At 36.7% G+C, this 24,189-nt stretch overlaps 1 pseudogene; it reads right to left on the bottom strand.

The window, feature by feature from the left end:
* Positions 1-21,367: 21,367 nt before the first annotated feature.
* Positions 21,368-22,558, bottom strand: LOC131831389 (dnaJ homolog subfamily A member 1-like; annotated as a pseudogene).
* Positions 22,559-24,189: the final 1,631 nt, after the last annotated feature.

Here is a 24,189-nt window from a genome sequence, read left to right on the forward strand (position 1 = left end):
ACCAAGTACGTTCTCTCCTCTTTGGTAGATCTCTGGGGATGTGGATGTGGGTGCTTGAGGCAGTCATTGACCCATGGGCCTTAAGGTCATTTGTGTATTTCTCCATCCTCTGCCTCCAGGCACACCTCACAATTTTCTGATTATGTTTGACTTCCTAAATGGATTATCAAAGAGAATGTATGCTTCGATGAGCGACCCTGGGTATGGCAGTACACTTTCTCTCATTAGCATTTTGACGATTGAGTATTAGTTCCTTAAAGAGTGGTGAACTTTGGGTACACTGACAAAATAATAAGTTTAGACTTCAAAATCCAGACTGCACCAAGGAAATGCCACTCTGGTGTGGTCTCCCTAAGGCACCAGATCATTGCACCAAGTGGCATCTTCCGTTAAAGCTCTAAAGCCAGATGGGTCTGATTGCTCTGAAATGCAACATGTGACTGTGAAGGATTGGCTTTCTTGAACACCTGGGGAATCTTCATTGACTCTCTTCTAGCCAGCCAGATCACGGAAAGGAAAGGATTTTCTTGCTTGGCAACTCCCTTCCTGGGAAAAACAGAGTGGAACTCTATCTTGGTCCAGCTTCATGGAATAATTCCACTATTCTCTGCATGACTTAGCTTTTCCTGTTCCTTTTTCCAATCTTATATTCAGAGATGAACCACGCAGACTTTCTACATTTTAACTCTGCAAATGCCTGCAAAGTATTATCAAGTACTACTTTAGTAGTTATTATCACAAAAGAGAGATGTGAATTACCTCTGGTAATTTGTTATATACAGAATAACATATATCAAGTTACTACTTAAGCAAATACTGATCACTCATTAATCATTCACTATGTCTAAATACAGATCCTTTTTCATGAAGTGGCACAAATAAATTCCTTTCCTTCTATTTCTTTGAATACCTCATAGACCAGTTCTTCATTGGGTCATAGATTACTATTTCAGTACTCATCATTTTTTAAAAGGGTATAGTTCTGAGAACTTTGGCCTGGGAACCAGGATGTACCAGTTGTGAATAAATGTGAATGTGAACAGGTCAGTCATCTACCTGGGTTTTGAACATAAAAGAATGGGGATAGGCTAGGATGTTCTCAGGAGCTCTTGCTGCACCAAAGGAGACTGGCTTTGACATTCCCCTAATCCCCACCTCCACACCAAAGTCTCCAATGGCTCTTCCCTCTTTAAAGAAGAAACTTGAGACTCTTAGGACTTTATGTTCTTTATATTCTGGGCAATGCTAATTTAAAATATTTTTCTCCTATTTGACCTAATTTTACTCATATTTCTACACACATGGCTTACATTGATGGCTTTTTCTTTTTTGCTTTTGCTGTTCTTCCCATCTCTTGCCTCTTCTCTGCTTAACTGAGTCTTACGCTTCCTTCAGTGTCTAAATTGGAGTGTGTACCCATGAGATCATCTCTGATCCTCTTCCAATACCCATTGGTTTGCCTGCCTCGAGTTTCCCATTTGGCATGTGTATGTGTTCCTGGAAAACCTTGTATTCTTCACAGTCATGCACTAAAAAGACCAGAAGTCATAAGGAAAATGGGTTTGAGGGAGATCATTAGAAATCTCTGCAACTTTGTGACCACAGCACTAATGAAAACAAGAATAATCTTAATATAACTTTTAGTATAGTATCAAAAGACCAGTTCCATTTCTGAATAATGAAAAGTGATGCAATAAATGGAGGGCTTTACATCAAAACAGAACAAAACAGAAGGTAGTTTTTTGAAGGGGAATGGGGGAAGATGTGATGCAAGGTCAAGGCTGCTGAGTTAGGGAGATGAGAGCCATATGTACAAGATCTGGACGAATCTACAACAAGGTTTTCTAAGACAAAGTACTTCACTGCTGAATCAAGAGGAAGGACCTGGCACATGCATAGCAGCTGGCTTTGACTCCTTTTACTCAGCTTTTTTAGTGTTGTGTGAATTCATCTATGGATACTTCCTGGCACAGATCATTAATGGGCTAAAAAAGAAAAAGACATGGATAAATCAGTGCAACTCTTTAAAAAAATATTTTACTTATTTATTCGACAGAGACCACAAGTAGGCAGAGAGGCAGGCAGAGAGAGAGGAAGGGAAGCAGGCTCCCTGCTGAGCAGAGCGCCCGATGCGGGCTCGATCCCAGGACCCTGAGATCATGACCTGAGCAGAAGGCAGAGGCTTTAACCCACTGAGCCACCTAGGCGCCCAATCAGTGCAACTTTTATGCTATCCTGATATCATTCTTTCATTTATCAATCCCATATAAGCTAATTTATATTGTGGTAACAGACAATGTGCTAACACACATTATTCTCTCCTTTCATTGCAGGTATTCTGTGTGTCACCAGGTATTTTAATTTATTTTGATAGTGATGAAAAAGGACAGAGACATATGAAGAACTTCACTGGATACTAAGCTTGTTCATGTGTTTTCCATATAAACAATTTCTGAACACAATTACTTTCAGGATCGAAATCTCTTTTACTCTCCTGTAAGTTCCTTGAAGAGGACCAGGGCTGAGTACTGTTTGGTTTCCTTCATGTACTGTGTTTTAACCCAGAAATTGTTGAATATCTTCTTGAATAATGAGTAATTGCCCAAAACACACACAGTTGAATAATTAAAGTAAATATTTAAACCTTATTTCTCCAACACATTTGTCTTTAAACCATCATTTAAAATATTTCTCTTACTAGTCATGGATAAAGTTATGAAAGTTAAGTGAGCAAAGTTGGTATTTAGTAAATTATGGAAGGAGAAGCTATACAATTACCTGTGTGTCATGGCTTGTTGAATTGTGTTTTGATTAGCAATGAAATGCAGCTCCAGAGGAATACCACCCATGGTATACTAGTACCTCTTCTCCCATTGTGAACCCACAGACAGAAGTATTCTAAGTATGTCCACAGTTCTACCCCCAAGAAAATTAAAGGTGTTGACCACAAGAAAATGGAGTAGCAGCTATTTAGAACAGAATGTGTCTCTTCTGCATCCGCATGTGGGATCAAGCACACTGCCAGTGCTTAATAGGCATATGGTGTCTCTTCAATGAATGCGTCATGATACCATCATGTACTTTGCACATGGAGTAAAAAAGCCTTTGCCTAAAGGTTCCATGTTGCCAGAGAAGATGTTATTAAAACTGCATTACTTTTTAAATAATCAGAATAAGAAAATATGTTTTCTTTCACCATTTTCTAACAGAATGCCAGCAAAGCTGTCCCTGGGGTCTCTCACGAGCTATGTGGAAGTCAGCATATTCCAAATTGAGAGAAGGAGAAAACAGAGCACGCTGTTTTTGAATCTGGGGATTTTTTTTTTTTTTTTTTTTTTGGGTGCTTCTGAGAAGCCAAATTCTCTGAGAGGAGAATTTGATGTCAGGGCAGCTGAAATTAGCTTGTCTCTCTGGGAAAGGGATATTGCTGTAGGAAATAGATGAAAGTTACTCTATGAGGCACACACTTCCAAGGAGCCACCATGGGTGAGCAGGGTACTAATAAAAGATGACACCTTCTTTTTTTTTTTTTTTTTAAATTTTATTTATTTATTTGACAGAGAGAAATCACAAGTAGATGGAGAGGCAGGCAGAGAGAGACAGAGGGAAGCAGGCTCCCTGCTGAGCAGAGAGCCCGATGCGGGACTCGATCCCAGGACCCTGAGATCATGACCTGAGCCGAAGGCAGCGGCTTAACCCACTGAACCACCCAGGCGCCCTGACACCTTCTTTTTAAAGTGAGTCTCATGGTAAAGGGGAGTAACTGAAGAGAAGAGTATTTCCAGGAACAGTTGGAGTCATCAAGCATGGAACCTCAGAGTTCCAAATAGTTACTTGATTTTAGTGTGGCAATTAGCTACCAATAGCCAATGTCTTTTATCTGCTAGATCTGACTAAAAATTGACACTAATTATGTCAAATGACAAATATACTGAAAGTTAGAGTCCACGGTTGAGTGCTTGAGGTCCTGGTAGTTATTAATGTTATTCTGGTTCTTACAAGAATTCATTTCAAACCTATTAATTCTATGGTCATTTCTGCTCTTCTAAACACATCAGGGAAGTGATGCCTTTTATTAGGCTATTTTTTTTTCCTTGTGCTTTATAAATTTTGGGAGTGTTATCTCTTTTGATTGGAAAGAATATGATGTGAATCAGTGTAGCTTCTGTTCCAAGCACTCGCTGCTGGTTGGCAGCAGTATAGAAAAATAGCAGCCCTCAGTACTGACTGTGCGTCAGAATCACTTGGGGAGACATAAAGATTACAGATGTCCAGGCTTCACCCTAACAGATTCTGAAATTGTTGGTCTGTAATGGGTCTGGGTGGCTGTATTTTTTATAGTTTTTGAAATTCTATGGTGCAGTTGGGATTGAAGACACATTACTCTACATCACCCGTGTAAACGTAAGATGCTACAAGGACAGTACCTGCTAGAAGCCGTTGTTCAGTTAATGGTAGAGAGAGGAGCAGGAGGGAGAAAAGGAGGAGGAAGAGTAAGTACCATTCGGACTGACAGTGTCTTGAGGCACAACTCCCTTAAGGCAAGAAATGACATTACCACTGTTTTCTGTCAGCTCATTCTTCTCCTAAATCAACTCCCTTTGTTCCTTTTGGTTATAAATAGGTTCATCTGTATTCCTGGATTTTAAGTCCCTTTTCATTCCAAGGTGATCAGCAAATTGATAGGACCTCTTTTTCAGGGGAGGGGGACCATGGGTAAAAATCAATTGACACATCACAACAAATCTCTTTCTGATTTCAGAAATAAGTAATGTGTGGAAAAAGAGTTTATAAAAGTGAGAAAATAGGCTGTAACTTTCCCTTCCTGTTCAAGTCTGAAGGACCATCGCCCTGTAAAATTAGTTTAATTAATGAGGAGAGTTTCCAGGCAAGTTTTTCCTTTTATAGGTGATGCAATGAAATCATCTTATTCAATAAAAAATATATTTTCTCTGTCTTTGCATTTCAGTAAAGTCCAAATAGCTTGTCTCTTATAAGTACTACTTTCAGACATCAAATATGATCTATTATTGATAATGTTGCTGCACTTCATCAAAGTAGTTTTGTCCCTCACCTTCAGTCATGTTTAGCTGTTAGGTTTATGAATACCAGGTACTAAAAACACTTACCAAACCAGCAGACTAAGCTTTTGAACTAGTTAGAAGTGTTCCTTTAAGTACAACTGGTATACTGAGGAAAAAATGTTAAACATTAATGACAGATGGAATTATATAGTGACTCACTAGTTCACAAAAGTTTACCTGATACAAAAAAAAAATTACATTTCAAATCTTGAAAGATCTTACAATTTCGTCATACATTTTGATACAGAATTCCTTTTTGTCTTTCCTCTTTTTCTCCTTCATGTTGAGAGAATAATTATCATCTCAAGAGGATGTTAAATTTCTCAGAAATTAATTTATTACCTTTGAATGGTATCTTACCAAATGAATTTTTATTAACCATTTGATCTTTTCCCTTCCTTTTACAATTGTTTTTGTAATTCACATGTAATACTAGAATAAAGGGAGCCACTGGACTTTATCATTCTGAACTATAGACTAAATAAAGCTGTCAGTCTCTTCAGGAGCAGATAAACTAACTAACGGATTGTGCAAGGAAGCCAGAGATTCCTACTACTGTTTTGGGAAACACTAATTTTCTAGACATACTCTTGTATATTTGCTATTAAGCAATTTTATCCCTCCTGCAAATATAAAATCAGAGTAGTTAATAAACAATGTCAGGGTACATGCTTATTAAATTTTTGTTGTCCCCCATCACTCACAAATGTATTTATGTTTGGAAGGCATTGAAATGGAAGAGATTTGAACTTAAAAAAAATTTTTTTAATAAACATATAATGTATTATTAGCCCCAGGGGTACAGGTCTGTGAATCGCCAGGTTTACACCCTTCACAGCACTCACCATATCACATACCCTCCCCAATGTCCATAACCCCACCCCCCTCTCCCTAACCCCCTTCCCCTGGCCCCCTTCAGTTTGTTTTATGACAGTAAGAGGCTTTTATGGTTTGAGACTTGAAATTTTTTTTTTTTAATAAAGATTTTATTTATTTGACAGAGAGATCACAAGTAGGCAGAGAGGCAGGCAGAGAGAAGAGGGGGAAGCAGGCTCCCCGTTGAGCAGAGAGCCCAATGTGGGGCTTGATTCCAGGACCCTGAGACCATGACCTGAGCTGAAGGCAGAGGCTTAACCCACTGAGCCACCCAGGTGCCCTGAGACTTGAACTTTTGATGTAAGCTTTTCATTATGAGCATGACTGGTGGGGAAAGCAAAACAGGCAAAGATTGTATTTGCAAATTTTCTGCAACTTGCCTACTATGAGAGATCTCCCCAACCCTTGGCCAACTTTATTGAGATATAATTGATATTTAATGTTGTTTAAGGTTAAGATGTATAAGAGATTGATTTGATATATTAAATATTGCAAAATGATAACTACCATGGTGTTAGCTAACATTTCCATCACATCCCATAGTTAGCATTTTTTTTTTGTATGTGTGTGATAAGAACTTTTAAGATCTACCCTTTCAGCAACTTTCAAGTATATAATACAGTATTGTTAACTATAATTGCCTTGGTGTACTGTAGATTTCCACAACTTACTCATAACTGGAAGCTTGTATCCTTTGAACAATGCCTCCCCATTGGGGAGACATTGATTTTGTTTGATTTTTTGATTTTTGTTTCTTTGATTTTTTGTTTCTTTGAGTTTGTATTTTTAAGGTTCCACATAAAGTGGTGTCCTATAGTATTTGTCTTTCTCTGTTTGATTTATTTCACTTAGTTCTCAGGGTGCATCCATGTTGTTGCGAATGGCAGAATTTCCTTCTTTCTTATGGCTCAATAATATTCAATTTTGCATATATATCACATCTTGTTTATCCATTTATCCATTGATAGACAGAACTTGCTTCCATATTTTGGCTATTGTGAATAAGGCTGAATTAAGCATAGGGGAGTATAGATATCTAGTAAAGATCCCTGTTTGCATTTCCTTTGTATATATACCCAGAAGTGGAATTACTGGATTATAGGATAGCTATATGTTTTCTTTCAGGAGTCTTATAGTTTCAGATCTTATATTCAAATCTTTAATCCACTTGGGGTTGATATTTGTGCACAGTGTAAGGTGGTGCTCAGCATTACATACATGTGGCTCTCCAGTGGCTTTCTTGGTACCATTTATCAGAGAGACAAATGGTTCTTGGCTTCTTTGTTTTAAATTAATTGATCATGTATGTGTTGGGTTATTTCTGGGCTCTCTATTCTGTTCTGTTGATCTATATGTCTTTTTAAATACCATTTCCACCTGGTGATTCACAGACCTGTACCCCTGGGGATAAAAATACATGTTTATAAAAAATAAAAAATTATATAAAAAAAATAAATACCATTTCCATACTGTTGTAATTACTATAGCTTTGTAATGTAGTTTGCAATCAGAAAACATAATTGCCTCCAGCATTGTTCTTCTTTCTTAGGATTCCTGTGTCTATTCTGGTTCTTGTGTGACTCCATTCAAATATTAGAATTATCTATTTCTGTGAAAAGTGCCATTGGAATTTTGATCGGGTTTGGAGTGAATCAGTGGATGGCTTTGGGTACTATGGATATTTTAACAATATTAATTCTTCCAATTCATGATCATGAAGTATTATTTCCATTTATTTTGTGTCTTCTTCAGTTCCTTATTCATGTCTTTGAATTTTCATTGTGTAAGTCTTTCACCTCCTGGGTTAAGTTTATTCTTAAGTATTTTGTTCTTTTTGATGCAGTTGCAAATGGAATTGTTTTCTTAATTTCTCCTCCTGATAGTTCATTATTAGTATATAAAAATGCAACTGATATTTGTTTATTGATTTTGCATCCTCCAACTTTATTGAATTCATTTATTTGTTCTAAGAGTTAGATCACTTGGGATCTGACAAAATCCCAGTAGATTAGGGTCTGGTAAAATAATTTCTCTTGATGGCAAATTTTGTTCAGAATAATGGAATTCTCTGGTGTATAAAAAATTACCACTTCTCCTTTCCCCTTGCTAGAAGGCATATTTTGACTCATTTTCACTGTGAGAACCCGGTAAGGCTCCTGGAGGTAAACCCTACAAAACTGTGGGGTCCTCCTTATGAATCGGGCCCCCTAGAGATTCTCTCAGAATTTTGTACACTGAGCCTCCTATATTTTTTCAGTTACAGTTTCAGTTTTCCTACCCTGATACTGTATTCTGGGAAAGTTCTTCTTCTGGGTTTCTACTCTGGTGAATTGTGATTCTCTGTATTCTCCCGTGTTTTTTTTTTTTTTGTTGTTGTTGTTTTTTTTTTTTTTCATTTGCTGGGGCTCAGGGGGTGGATAGTGATCAGTTCTTGTTACCTTATTTCTCTGACAGATCTAGAAGGGTTGCTGAATTTTGTTTGTTCAAGCTTTTTACTTGTTTTACTGAAGTTTGTTCAGCTTTTTACTTGTTAAGGCAGAATGGCAACTTCTGAGCTCTTTATAAGCTGGACTGGAAACCAGAAGTCTTCTGTTGCTCTTTCCATGTCAGCTTTATTCTTATGTATTTAATACTGTCTTTGCTATTCTTTTCTACCATCACATATTCTAACTAGTGATTTTTTTTACATGAAAGCCATTGTTTGCTGTATATTATTTCTTTACCAGCCATCTTTTTTTGTTTTTTAAAGATTTTATTTATTTATTTGACAGAAATCACAAGTAGACAGAGAGGCAGGCAGAGAGAGAGAGAGGGAAGCAGGTTCCCTGCTGAGCAGAGAGCCCGATGCGGGACTCAATCCCAGGACCCTGAGATCATGACCTGAGCCGAAGGCAGCGGCTTAACCCACTGAGCCACCCAGGTGCCCCTCTTTACCAGCCATCTTACAAATTGTCTTACTGTTTATAATAGTTTTTCACTAGATTCTATTGGTTTTCCAGGTATGCTGTCATGCCAGTTTGCTACACTGCACCACAAGACTACAGTGGTGGTGATAGCCCCTGGGGTAGTGAAACACAATGGTCCTCTGTGTTCATGTCACCTGGAGGAGAGGTAATTCTACCTTCCCCTTTACAATTTTTTTCCCCTTTACAATTTTTATGCATCTCATTTGTTTGTCTTACCTAACTGTATTGGCTAGTTCTTCTAGAACAATGTAAAAATGACAGTGGAATTATTTGCTGTGTTTACCTTGTTCTTGACTTAATTGGGGACAGTACCACTATTGTTTCCTTTTAAGCATGATCATATTTAAGATATCTTGTGTTCTCTTTATTTTAATTTTTAAAAAATAAGATGTGGGAGAGAATATTGAGTACACGTGATATTTGAGACCAGAGGTGGCGCCATGATTGCAAGAAAGGCAACTGAATATATAGAAAAAGAAAAGGAATTTCCAAGTTAAACCTCAGAAAACACTTGTAATTAAAAGTGGAGGGAGAAAGGAAGTGAAGAAGCAGTGAGAGGAGAGTGCAGACTAGGATAAAATTGCATGATGGTGTTTTGAAAACTTGTCAGCGTTCTTTATAGAAAGATATACAAGCTACTTACGCTTGAATGGAAGGCCCAGTGACCAGTAGAATAACAAAATCAGGATAGTGCTTCTTTGGTTTGGAAGAATAATGCATATTGGTTTTGTAGAATTGCTATAGAAGTTATAAATGATGTATGAAATCAAAAAATATCTCTGTGTGCTGCAACATTGCATTCAGAGGCAATCAGATAGGTCTGTTGAGCTCAGAGCCCAAGATGAAGTAAAATGAAGCCCTTTCCTCCATATTCAGAAATATTGAACTATTTCTGGTTTTCCTAATGTTTCACAAAATTGAATCTATTACTCTAGAGAGACACCTAAAATCAGTTCTCTGTTAGCTGCAATAAAAAAAAAAGTGATTCTTGGTTGTGCAAAGTTTCCTTAAAAATATTCTGCCTAATGCATATTTCAGTGATACTCTTTGAAGAAATGGTCAGTTCATTAAATTGGAAAGTATAGATGGAGGCACTGGAATAATTGCAACACAAGTGAGATCTTGAATACGTTAGACATGCAGAAACATGTAAAATACAATATTAAGGAAAGAATCCAGGGAATGGCTTAGTTTACTTTGAGACTGTTCCTCTGACTGGTTTTCTATTTTCCTTCTTTATCTAATATTTATATATCTAGGGAGTTTATTAATTATCTGGAGATACAATTTTGACAGGTAACATAAATCTAGGGCCTTACTGTTTGGACTCATTCTTTTACCTAATTATGGAACTGTTGATAGGCCCATAGAAGTTGATTTGCAAGAGTCTTTTCTCATGAGGATTTTTATTTTGGTGGAAGGAGAGAGGACAGACACAGAAAGACACAGAGCCAGTGGAAGAGGAGCATGGAGTATGTGGAAGGGATTGTTCATATATATCAGCCTACCCCCCACAATTTCTACCTGAACTGTAGGAAGAAAAGCTGCCTGAATAAGCTCTTTGTATAAAACATTTTTTTTTTTTTGAGATTCTGGGACACAGACATCATGGATTCGCTGCCTAGAAGGGTGAGGAGATAGAGTGAGTGCTTTACCCTAGTTGCTAAGAGAGAGTTCCAGAGACATTTCCTTGAGTTCTAATCCCAGCTCTATAAAATTCTGGAAAATGTGACCTTAGACAAATTAGTTCAGTAAGTCTCAGTTTCCCAGCTGTATTATTTTTCTGTGGCTGCCATAGCACATTTTTACAAATGTGGCAAACAGAATTTTACTGTCCCATAGTTCTGGAGGCCAGAATCCCAAAATTAAGGTGTTAGTGTGACCATGCTTTCTTATGCTCTGGAGAGAACTTGTTATTTGACTCTTTTAGCTTCTGGTGGTTACTAGAATTTTCTAGAATTCCTTGGTTTGTGTTTGCATCATTCCAAGCTCTATCTGTCTTTATATTCCTTTCCTTTGCCTCTGTCTCTCTTGTGTGAAATCTCCCTCTGCCTCTCTCTTACAGTAAATACTTATGATCAAATTTAGAACACATGTAGATAATCTAGGATAATCTTCCCATGTCAAGAACCTTGACTTAATCACATCTGCAGAGTCTTTTCCTTTATAAGGTAACATTAGCAGGTTCCGGGAATTAGGACCTAAAATTTTTGAGTGGTCATTATTCATTGTACTACAGTACATTAGAAAATAGTGACAATGTAAATGCCTATCTCCTGGTCTTGTAACAATGAAGGAGCAAATACAGATAACACATTTAGCATAATTCCTGGAATACTATCAGTAAATGTTAGATATTCTTCTCACTAAACTCTAAGCTCTTTGGAGCTTATGTCCATCTTCACAAACCATTGTAGCCCTAATGACCAGCAGAGTGCTAATAAAAAATAAACATTTGTTGGAAAAAGTGGAATAAAAAGGATCATTGTCCCCAAATTTGTTTGCTCAAAATGTGTCATGGGTTATACTGAGGAATCTGGAAAGTACAGCAGTACTTGGGAGAGTTGGTATTTGCAGCCTTGGGGTCATTGGGAGAAAACACCTGTGGGAGGAATATGAGTGTTATCAAGTGGGGACCACATGGCTGATAGTGGCTAGGAGGCTATCTCCAAGTGTCTGGGAATTTGAGAGAGCAGTGTTCACAAATACCCTGGGCAGTCTCAGACAAATTAGGATGAATGGTCACCCTAGGTAGAGGTCCCAAATTGTTCCTTTACAGAGATGTGGGTATATTCCCTCTTATCTCAGGATATATCTGGCCATGGATGGGGAGACTAGAACCTAGAATCAGATTTACCTACAAACTCAGGGAATTACCCTAGCTGAAGATGCAAATGCAATAATCAGTTTAGGAAGCACATCTAGCATTCAGATAGTGTAGTAACATTTCCCAGATAAGCAGACCATCTATGATGAGAGACCAAGATAGTGTTATTAAGCTGGAAAAGGCAAACAGAAAACAGAAATGGGGAATCCAGATAATTGTCAATATATACAGACAGGTTATACACTCAAGAAAAAGGTACATGTTATGATTTCAATCTTCTTAATTTACTGAAGCTTGTTTTATGGACTAAAATGTGATCTCTTCTGGAGAATGTTCTATGTGTACTTGAGAAGAACATGAATTGTCTTATTTTTTGATGGAATGTTTTGTATATATCCGTAAAGTCCATCTGGACTAAAGTGTTTTTCAAAGCCATTGTTTTCTTATTGATTTTCTGTCTGGGTGATCTATCCATTGATGTAAGTGGAGTGTTAAGGTCCCCTACTATTATTTTATTACCATCAATTTCTCCATTCATATCCACTAATATTTATTTTATGTATTAGGTGCTCCAGCATTGGGTGTATAGATGCTTACAATTGTTTTATACTCTTGTTGGATTGATCCATTTACACTATGTGATGACCTTTTTTTTTGTCTCTTGTTTACACTCTTTGTTTTAAAGTCTATTTTACCTGGTGTAAGTATTGCTACTCTAACTTTTTTTTCACTTTCACTTGCATGGTAAATGTTTTTCTATCCCTCCACTTTCAGTCTGTATGCATCTTTAGGTCTGAGGTCAATCTTTCATAAGCAGCATATAGATGGGTCTTATTCTTTTTAATCCATTCTGCCAATCTATGTCTTTTGATTGGAGCATTTAGACCATTTATATTTAAAGTAGTAATTGATAGGTATATACTTATTGCCATTTAAAAAATTTGTTTTCTCGTTGTTTTTGTAGTTCTTTTTTCCCTTTTTCTTTGCTTGCTCTCTTTCTTTATAATTGATGAATAGCTAAAATGGTTTTTTTGTTTTTTTTGCTTCCTTTCTCTTTATTTTTTGTGTATCTATCATAGATTTGGGGTTTGCGGTTAGCAGGAGGTTCATGTAAAATATGCTAAGTAAATAGCCGTCTGTATTAATTTGATAGTCATTTAAGTTCAAATATATTAAAAAAACAGGAACAGAAAAAATCTTCCTTTTTCTTTTTGCCTTTCTCTTCCCTTTTTGCTTTCTCCTCTACATCTTATGTATATGTTGTCATGTTTCACATTTTTTTACTCATATTTTTCTTATTTTTTACTCATATTACTCATTTTTTTACTCAATATGGCCATTGCTTTTCCACTTAAAGAAATCTCTTTAACATTTCTTGTAAGTCTGGTTTATTGGTTCATATAAACTCCTTTATCTTTTGACTGTCTGGGAAACTCTTTAATCTCTCCATCAAATCTTAATGATAACTTTGCTGGGTAGGGTATTCTTGGTTGTAGGTCTCTTCCTTTCAGCCCTCTGAACATATATCGTGCCACTCCCATCTGGTTTGCAGAGTTTCTGCTGAAAAGTCAGCCTATAATTTTATAGTGTTTTCCTTGTGGGAAACTTTTTGTTTCTTGCTGCTTTTAAGATTCTCTCTTGATCTTTAACCTTTGACATTTTAGTTATTATGTGTTGTTGTGTGAACCTCATTGGGTTCATATTGTTTGGAACTCTTTTTGCTTCTTGGACTTAGGTGTCTATGTTCTTTGGACTTAGGTGTCTATGTTCCTCCCTAGGTTAGGAAAGTTTTCAGTTACCATTTCTTCATAAGTTTTCTACACATTTCTCTCTGTCTTCTAGGAACCACATAATGTGAATGTTTATTTGCCTGATATTATCTAAAAGATCTCTTAATCTATCCTCATTAAAGGCAAAATTCTTCTCTTTTTGCTATTCAGCTTGTGTGCTTCCCATTACTCTGCCTTCCTGATCCCTGATATATTCTCATGCATACTCTAATCTACTGTTGATTTCCTCTAGTGTATTTTTTATTTCTGTTATTACATTCTTCAATTCTGATTCTTTTTAATATTTTCTATCTCTTTATTGAAGGTCTCACTAAATTTTCCTATTCTTCCATCCCTGTGAGTATCTTTATGATCCTTACTTTAAAATTGTTATAAACAGGAAGCCTGCTTCCTCCTCTCTCTCTCTGCCTGCCTCTCTGCCTACTTGTTATCTCTCTCTGTCAAATAAATAAATAAAATCTTAAAAAAAATAAAATTGTTATCAAGTGTATTGCTTATCTCTGTTTCATTTAGTTTTTTTCTGACATTTTTTCTTATTCTTTCTTTTGGAGCATATTTCTCTGTTTCTCCATTTTGTTTGACTTTTTGTGTTTGATTCTATGATTTAGAAGAAATTCCCACTTCTCCAAAAGTAGAAGGAGTGGTCTTTTGTCTGATGTCCTCTATGTGGATTATGTATGCTTGGTGACTTTTGCTGGCTGGCTGGAACTGTGGGTGTATATGCTCATCACTCTTTTAAAGGGGAGCATGTCTCCATCTGTCTTGCTCTTCTATTGCCATTCTTTCCATCTTTGGTTGTTCAGTAGCTAATCAGTCAGCCCTCAGTTTTTCTTCAGGAGGGATTGTTCTATTAATAGGTGTAATTTGGTGTGTTCTGTGGAGGAGGTGAGCTGAGAGTCTTCTTACATCACTGTTTTCGACTGGAACTCAGGAATGGAGTGTTTTTTATGCAAGCAAGTCTAGATATATATTGTGATTCTGATGTTCTCTCTTTCATAACTGAGAGCCTCTTGCATGTTTTCTCAGTGCTTATTTATTTGTAGGTGCTGCTTTGTATGTGCATGGTTGATCCATCTCTGCATGTTTCTCTTTTAGGACCAATGACTCAGTTTTCTTCTGTTTGAGTCCCTTTGTCCCTGTCCCTCTACTTAGCCCTTATCCCCTATTCTATTTTATCAGATGAAGGAGGTGTCCTTCATCTGTTTCTTTTCTCTAAAAATAATACAAAATGGAAGTTTATATTTTTTGCATTATTGGATACCATTTAATGTTTCTTGTTAATTTAAAAAAGTCCAACAAGTAGAATGTTTGTTTTACTCTGTTTAATAAGAGAGCAACAGAAGAAGATGAATTGCATCACTTTTAAGTTATATGGCCTTCAATTGATTTTTTTCTTGCTCCTGTAGATTAGTGGTTCTTTATTAGAGGGGGAAAAAAGATTTTTCTTCTTGATTTAAGTGTTTTATTTCTACATAAAACCTGATGTGCTTTATAGATATAGTTGCTTTAGCCAATTACCATCTGTGTAAAGTGAGAAAGGATAAATATTAATATTTCATTTTACTGAGAATAGATTAAGTAATGTGTTCCAGATCAAATAGGAACATTAATATCAACATTAGAATTTAGTGCTTTGAATTATTATTTCAATGATTTAAAAAAAAATGCTGAACAAATACCAAAGTACAAAAATTAGCATAACAAATATTCATGAAACTATCACCCATTATCTTTCCATCCTAATACTTCGCAGGTTTGGCTCTATTTTTCTTTTTGTTTGGAAGAATAAATGTTGCAGATACAGTTAAAATATATACTCCCCTATACTCCTTAATTTTCCCATATTTCTTCCTCTCTTCCCCAAGGTAACTATTTCTGAATTGAATTTTAATCATTCCCACATATTCTTCCATACTCCTAATTCATATGTACTGGCTCTTATGCAGTATACAGCACTGTTCTGAAACTGAAAATACTTATGTAGATTGAATAGTAAGTACCATTTTGCAACTGCTTTTAATTGCTCTGACCATGTTTTTGATATTTACCTATGTTCGTACATGTACTTTAAGTTCATTTATTATAATTGCACTGTAAAATTTTCTATATTGTATGAGTATACATGATTTATAAATTCATTTCAGCCTAAGAAGTCTTTCCATTAGATTTCATAGCACAATATTTGCATGATTTTGTTATAAATTGTAAGGGGAAGCATTCGATCCATATTATTATACCAGTAAAACTTTCTCTAGTATTTACTTAAGTATTCAGTTATATCACAGTTTCTGCTTCGTTTTAGCAACAAGGACTATTTCATTAAGTGTATCTACCCTGGTATGGATTTTAGGTATAAACTAAAGGTATAGAGTGGAGTTTCATTTGTTGTGACATAATCTAGGTCACATGGTAAAGACTATGAGTTAAACAAAGGTGTCTATGCTTGAAAATTTTAGTGAAAAATAATGACATATTTAGGATTCTGGGTTATTTACTTTTGTTTTCTTTATTGACCCAAACAGAGGTAATGTTGTACAAGCTCATAACAAAATGGAGGAAAACATGGAGAACAGTTAAGTAAGTTGTGCTACATTTATCCATAAGATGGAATATAATGCAGGTAACAAATTGGCATTTAAAAGACATTTTAATTAACAGAAGGGACAAATGTTAAGGGTAAAAATACACAAGTGAAAATTAGAGACAATACTGTTTCCAAAAATCAAGTTGGAAAAGTCAGTGTGGAAAGCATTATGAAACCTACTTTTGGGGCACCTGGGTGGCTCAGTGGTTTAAGCCTCTGCCTTCAGCTCAGGTCATGATCTCAGGGTCCTGGGATCGAGCCCCAAATCAAGCTCTCTGCTCAGCAGGGGACCTGCTTCCCCCTCACCCTCTGCCTGCTTCTCTGTTAAATAAAAATATAAAATCTTAAAAAAAAACAAAACCTACTTTCTATTTTTCTACATTTTTTCATATGTTCTTAATCTTGGCTGTGCATCAAAATTACTTGTAAAAAAAGAATATGGTCACAAATCACCCCCATTTTTAAAATTAGAATCAGTAGAGTTAATGGCTTGGGCTCTATATTTTTGAGGAGTGCCACAGGTAGTTCTGATGCTCAAACACGTGAACTAACTGGTTAAAGTATACATTCACAGCATGAATGGAAAATATGAAATAAGATTAATCTAAATAAAAACTAGGCAGGATCCCTTTTGGGGGAAAATGAAAGATGTACCATATTCAAGATGAGGGAAGTCAATTTGGGAAAGATGTTCATCCTTCCCAAATTAATGTACATAATAAATTCAGTAAAATACCAGCTACATTTATTGGAACTTGGCAGAGTTATTCTGGAAAAATATGGAAGTTTATATGGAAGAATCATCAAGTCAGGCAAAGTAGCAAAGAGAAAAAACCCAAATTACTGTTATTTCATAAACTTCAGTGTTTTATGTTGCTCAAGCAGAAATAACACATTTTGAAGTGACTAAGCTCATCTGTAAATTGGAAGGCAAGGGATGACCAGTCAGAATGATCTTTTGGAAGTTAAAAATACTGAAGTAAATTAGAAACACAAAATTGTGTTAAAAAATGAGTTCAGATTAAAAAAAAAACAATTGAGATCAAGAGCTCATATGTGTAATACTACTACTGTCAAATTTGTATAGAAATGATCAAAAATAAACAGGGTAAAACTTTTTGTCAAAATTGAAAATTAGATGTATGGATTCTTATTTCATACCATAAACTGAAAGAACTATACAAAAAAATGTTTAAGAGATACATGTCTTATCACATATTAATATATTATAAAGCAGTATCTCTAAATAATTTACTAGAGCTTGAAGAGAAAGTCAGATCAGAGGATTAGAATAGAAAATCCAAAGACAGTTCTAAGTATATAAATGCTTATCATTTAGAAGCAGTGGGCAAAGGATGAATTATTCAATACATGTGTTGAGAACCATGACAAAAACATGTTTAAAAGAGAAAACCCCCCTGCTAACCAACCTACTTCATTGAACAAAATATATCCTAGGGGTATCAAGATAGAAAATTCAGGAGGAGATTTGATGCCTTTATGACATTGAATTGGGCCCCACAAAACAGCCTAGTGATTTTCCTATATTTATCTAACCAGCTTCTTTCCCCCTCTCTCAAACCTTTCTTAACCCTTATAGGGTCTAATGTCTGTATCCATTACTCAAATGATGGTCTGTCTCTCACAGAAAAAGAGAAGTCACCAGTTGGGTGCAATTTACTTATTTATTTGTTATTTAAAAAAAATATTTATTTATTTATTATAGGGAGAAAGAGAGAGCTGGAGTGGGGAGGGACAGATGGAGAGGGAGAGAATCTCAAGCAGACTATGTGCTGGGCAGGGAGCCCGACTTGGGGCTCAGTCTCAGTACTGTGAGATCATGACCTGAGCTGAAACCAAGAGTCAGACCTTTAACTGACTGAGACACCCTGGCACCCCCAGTTGGACTATTTAAACTGTTGGAAATAGCAAAAACAAAAAAACCCAAAGCAATAAAACCAAAAACACAGAGGACAAATTATCAGTTTACATATATATACTCCCTTGTTGTTTTCGTTTTTGTTTTTGTTTTTAAGATTTTTAAAAAAAATTTGACAGAGAGAGACATCACAAATAGGCAGAGAGGCAGGCAGAGGAGGAGGGGGATGTAGGCTCCCCACTGAGCAGAGAGCAGAGATGCAGGGCTTGATCCCAGTACCTTGAGATCATGACCGGAGCTGAAGGCAGAGGCTCAACACACTGAGCCACCCAGGCGCCCCCACTCCCATGTTGTTTTACTCTTCTTTTGCTTCCATGGAACTGTTATCTCTCTTCACAGACCAAGGTTTTTTCTATCCTTTGAGTCTCATCTTTTCTATAGTCTGAGGTATTAAATTGTGTTTAACCCTTCCCTCTCTACTCTATCTTCAATATCTTTTTCTCTGTTAACTTTTTCCCATCAGCATAAGATACTTTAGTCACTTCCCTCCTAAGCAAATTGTATGTATATGTGTCTCCTGTTTCTCTTCCCATTTACACACTTCAGGGAAAGTATTTTCTCAATGTTCTCATGTCTCTTTCATGCCTGTGCCCATTTGAATCTCCCCACCCTGTACTTCACCACAAAACTGCTCTCACCTAAAGGTAACTTCTCTTTTCCTAAATCTAATGAACACTTTGTTCTTACAAATTATCTTTTTGTTTTCTTTTATGGTAGACTTGTTTTAAGTTTAAAAATTTAACATATGTGGTATAAAGAGCACCCATTTTTTATTTTTTAAATCTAATTTTTATTATTTATTTATTTATTTATTTTTAGATTGGATTTATTTATTTATTTATTTATTTTTATTTTTATTTTTTATTTTTTTTATTTATTTATTTTTTAAATTAACCTATAGTGTATTTTTATCCCCAAGGGTACAGGTCTGTGAATCGCCAGGTTTACACATTTCACAGCACTCACCATAGCACATACCCTCCCCAATGTCCATATCCCCACCACCCTCTCCTGTCTCCCCCCTCTCCCCAGCAACCCTCAGTCTATTTTTTGAGATTGAGTCTTTCATGGTTTGTCTCCCTCCCAATCCCACCTTCTTTCATTTTTTCTTTTATACCCTCCAACCCCCTCACATTGCATCTCCATTTCTTCATATCAGAGAGATCATATGATAGTTGTCTTTCTCCGATTGACTTATTTCGCTAAGCATAATACCCTCTAGTTCCATCCACATTGTCTCAAATGGCAAGATTTCATTTCTTTTGATGGCTGCATAGTATTCCATTGTGTATATATACCACATCTTCTTTATGCATTCATCTGTTGATGGACATCTAGGTTCTTTCCATAATTTGGCTATTGTGGACATTGTTAAGAGCACCCATTTTTGAGTCTACTGCTCAAAAAAGTTTCAGAAAGTGAATATACCAGAGTGACCACCATTCAGAAAAATTTATAGAACACTACTTGTTGTCTGGAATCCTGTTGTCCATTCCCATTTTCTAGTGGTAACCACTGTTATATCTTGTCTCACCACATACTACTTTTGCCTATCTATAAAATATGAAACTTAACAATATGCACTCCCCAGAATCTGGCTTCTTTCATTCAATGTGTATTAGAGAGTCATCTGTATTATAGGTTTCATTTTTATTGCTGAATAAAAATGATTGCATGAAAATCTCACAATTTGTTTATCTGTTGTCACATCTGTGGGTTATTTCCAGTTCTTAGCTATTATAAATGAAGCTTCTGTAATGGAACTGAACCTTTGAGAACCCAAGATTAAGCTTTTGTGCTTTTCTCCCCAGGCTCCAGTAACTCTTGGATTTGTGTTTCAGTTTCTGCATTCCTAGAAGAAACGGTACGATTTCAAAGATGTGATAGGTTTACTTCTGTGTTTTGTAAGACTGGTTTACAAAAGAATTTCTTTTCTGTTTAATTGTTCACTTCCTTTCCTTTTCCAACTTCTTTGTTTCCTTCTGTTTTTCAAAGCATTTCCAACAGGAGTAGAACCCCATTGTAAAAGAAAGAAAGAAAAAGAAAGAAAGAAAGGAAAGGAAAAAGGAAGGAAGGAAGGAAGGAAGGAAGGAAGGAAGGAAGAAAGAAAAAAAGAAAGAAAGAAAGAAAGAAACTTTATAGATTAAAAAAAGGGCTGTTGGGTAAGACTGGAATTATTAAATATTAAGTAAAAATTCTCTTCTACTGTGGATTGCCTCTGATTGTCTCTAATGTCAGTGTTATAATTTTTTTTTTTGCTTTGTAATCAGTATATTAAGGAGACATTCATACATTCCAATTGCTTAATTCTGATAACCAGATTTAAGCTTGTGAACATGACTTTTTAAACATACAATTAAAGCTATTCATCATAATTTGCTATACTACCAACATTAAATTACAGTTACTTCAAAGCGTTATTTAAAGTAAGCCTGAAACATACCTTAAATTAAAAAAAAAACCTTCCTATCTCATACATGCAAACTTCTCCACGTAAATGTCTCTTCACTGTAAGTTACCCTGCTCCCGAAGCCACTACTCTGAAGCTTATCATGGTCCAAAGAGAAGGCAAAAAAGTATAACCAGGACTGATATATATATATATTAAAAAAAGGGGAAGGAAAAGATGGCACAGAAGGGAATGCAATTCTACAAGTGCAAGCCCTCAAGCAGCAGCATATGACAAACCCCTTCTTTAAAGAGGTATCTTTTCTATCACTGATACCACAGGCCAAATTACATAGCATGCCATCTTCAAGTAACAGTTGAGGCAATAAATGCAGAGGCATCACAATGAATCCCACTTAACATAACTATAGACCAACTATAGACCAACTATAGACCACTATAGACCACTTAACATAACTATAGACCAACTATAGACCAATTTCTCTACAAATTCTTTGTCTGATTGCCAATTAAATACAAGTTTTAATTTCATAGCTTAACAGTTAAGGGTCATACATTGAAGTGAATACATACACCCAGCATTTCAGTCTGAGCTGTTTCATATACATAGAACTGAAATTAATTACAAGGTATGGCCTAACAAATGCTAGGGGATAATTTTTTTGAAAGCAGTTTTTACAAATATTAAACTTATCTATGATGACTGAAGTCATCATACATACGGGGCAAAGTCAGAGCTTTTATATTTGAGTTTATTCTTCATTTAACTTTTAAAACACTACTATAGTTGAATATTAAAACAAAAACAATAGCAAGTAGTGAGCTATGATTATAGTCCTTCACTCATTCACTACTGCACATAAAATGCCAGCAGTGTTATACACTGGCCACATTAAGAGATCTGACACTGAACACCACCCCTGGGATGATGTTCATCATCCTCATATGCTTCCTCATTGTAATGGCACCATCTTTCCTGATTTGGATCAAAGTCCACCAATTCTACCTGGTCCATTTCATCAGTCTCTTCTACTTCCTTCCTCTCAGGTAGGAGTTTTTCCAGCAAAGAGAGTTTATCAGGAGACAGAAAGCCATTCTCTGGAAAATTTACCTTAAATTCGATGATGAGGCGACCCTTCTCATATGGCCTACGATAAATTGGCATGCCTTCATTTAGCACACACTTGATATCTCCATGCTTGACAATTTGACCTGGATGAGAGGTGATGACAATGGTTCGGTTGTCAAGAGTAGATATTGGCTTTTGAAAACCGCACAGTGCTTCAACCAGCTGTATGTCCATACACATGGAAAGGTCTTCTCACCGAGTAAAAACAGCATGGTCCTTCTGATCTAAAACAATGATAATATCTCCTGGTTCCAGTCCTGGTTCTTGGTCTCCCTCACCATGGAATGTTATCTTCTGGCCATCTTTCATGCCTTTGTCAATATGAACTTCTAGAATCTTCTTCTCTTGAACTATCTTCCTTCCATTGCAGCTTTTACATCTATCTTTAGGACTGATCCATTCCCCATGGCCCTGGCACTCCATGCACACAGACTGAATTTGCTGAACCATTCCAGGTCCTATCTGATGAATTCTTATTTGCATTCCAGTACCTCGGCAATTGGGACAACACTCAACTGCTCCTTTCTTACCACCTCAGCCTTCACATTTATCGCAAATCACATTCTTTTGCAGAGCTAGTTTTCTTGTTGCACCATTATATAAATCTTCTAAGGTTACTGAGAACTGATGCACAACATTTTTACCGCTCCTTTCTCTCTGCATTCTTCCTCTTCCTCCAAAAAACATATCAAAGATGTCCATGGGGGAGCCAAAACCACCACCAGCTCCACCTTCTTTAATTGCCTGTTCACCTCCTTTGTCATATAATTCCCTTTTCTTTGCATCAGAGAGTACTTCATAAGCTTGAGAAATCTGTTTAAACTTCTCTTCTTCATTTGGATTCTTATCAGGGTGATACTTCAAAGCCAGTTTCCTGTAGGCCTTTTTCAGTTCTTCTTGAGTGGCATTGGGTTTGACCCCCAAAACATCATAATAAGTGGTTTCTTTCACCATTTTCTACAGCCGGTGAGAGGACTGAGGCCGATGTGGGGGAGGGGGAAGGAGCGTGTTGCTGGGCGCAGCTCGTGTAGCCGCCGCTCCTCCGCATCTCACCGAGCGTTCTGGAAAGTTCCCTATAATGTTTTTTTTTTTTTTTTTTTTATTTAATTGAAAATGGACTGAATGAAATTCTGCTAAATCTGTTGTATATGCTCTTCTTGCTTAGTCATACTGGTTTCTAATACTTTGCCCTTGTTCACTTTTGCCTTAGAAATTTTTTTTAAGGATTTTATTTATTTGACAGAGAGAGACAGAAAGAGAGAGGGAACACAAGCAGAGGGATTGGGATTGGGAGTAGCAGGCTTCCCGCTGAGCAGGGAGCCTGATGCGGGGCTCGATTCTAGGACCCTGGGATCATGACCTGAGCAGAAGGCAGATGCTTAATGACTGAGCCACCCACCCAGGTGCCCAGGAATTTTTTTCCTATAGATGAGACATAAAATTTTATCAAAATTTTCATATGTTCTGTAGAAGATAAAAAGCAAAAGGAATTATTTTTATTTTTATAACTCTCAAGAGGGAATACAACCCTCAGAGGGTCTGAGTCTAAGCTCTTGTCTTAGAGACTCTTAAAACTTTTAAGAGACTCTTAAAAAACTTTTCTGTTTTACTATAACATTAGAAGTTACCAAGCATCTGAGGACAATCCCTTACACAGGCTTTTGGGGGATCTGAAGGTCTTTGAAGAGGGTCAGTGGGGCTCATGTTGGGGGTTGTGGAGGAGTAAGAAAGCTCAGCATAACAAAGAGACAGCTTTTTTGAGACTGGGAAGGAGATGGGTTTGGAGGATCCACCAGTGACAGAGATATAAGCCCTGTGTGCTGCAAGGACACTAGGCCAGTGGCTTAAGGATGGTTCCAGACCCAGTGACTGGGCTACTGAAGACAAAATCTGAGGCTGAGCCTGTTTGAATAGAGGGAGTCATGATGAAGGGCTTCTGTGGACAGCTAGGACAGTAGTGTCTGACGGACAGAGGGGAATGAATGCTAGCAGTGATATCATAGTGGAAGGTGACAAAGACATCCATGCCCCAGTCCCAGGTACATGGCAAAAGGGATTGTATGGATGTGATTGGTAAAAGATCTCAAGATGTGGAGTTGATGTTGGATTTATCTGGATGGGTATGGTATCATCACAAGGATCCTAATGAGGGAAAGAATGAAGCAGGAGAGGCAATGGCAGAGATGTAAGTATAGAAGCAAAGGTAGGAGTGATGAGATTGCTAGCTTTGAGGGCAGAAGAGTGCCATGAGTCAGAGAGTATGGGCATACTCTAGCAGCTGCAAAAGTCAAGGAAAGGCATCCTAATATAATGCAGCCCCATCAGCATTTGATTTTGGCCCTGGGACCCATTCTGGCCTTCTGACCTCCAAACCTGTAAGATAATAAATTTGTATTATTTTAATCCACTAAGTTTGTGGTCTTTTATTATAAAGGTAGTAGGAAATTAATACACTGGTCACACTGGCCTAAGGGTCAGACTTCTGCCTCATTTTTTGGGTTTCGCAGAGGTTCTTCCGAGTTTGAGTTTGTCCTAAGGAAATAGACCTTTCCCCCACCTCCAAAAACAAAATAAAACAAAACCAA

Source organism: Mustela lutreola, chromosome 5, assembly GCF_030435805.1.
Source record: "Mustela lutreola isolate mMusLut2 chromosome 5, mMusLut2.pri, whole genome shotgun sequence".
Taxonomy (NCBI): Eukaryota; Metazoa; Chordata; class Mammalia; order Carnivora; family Mustelidae; genus Mustela; species Mustela lutreola.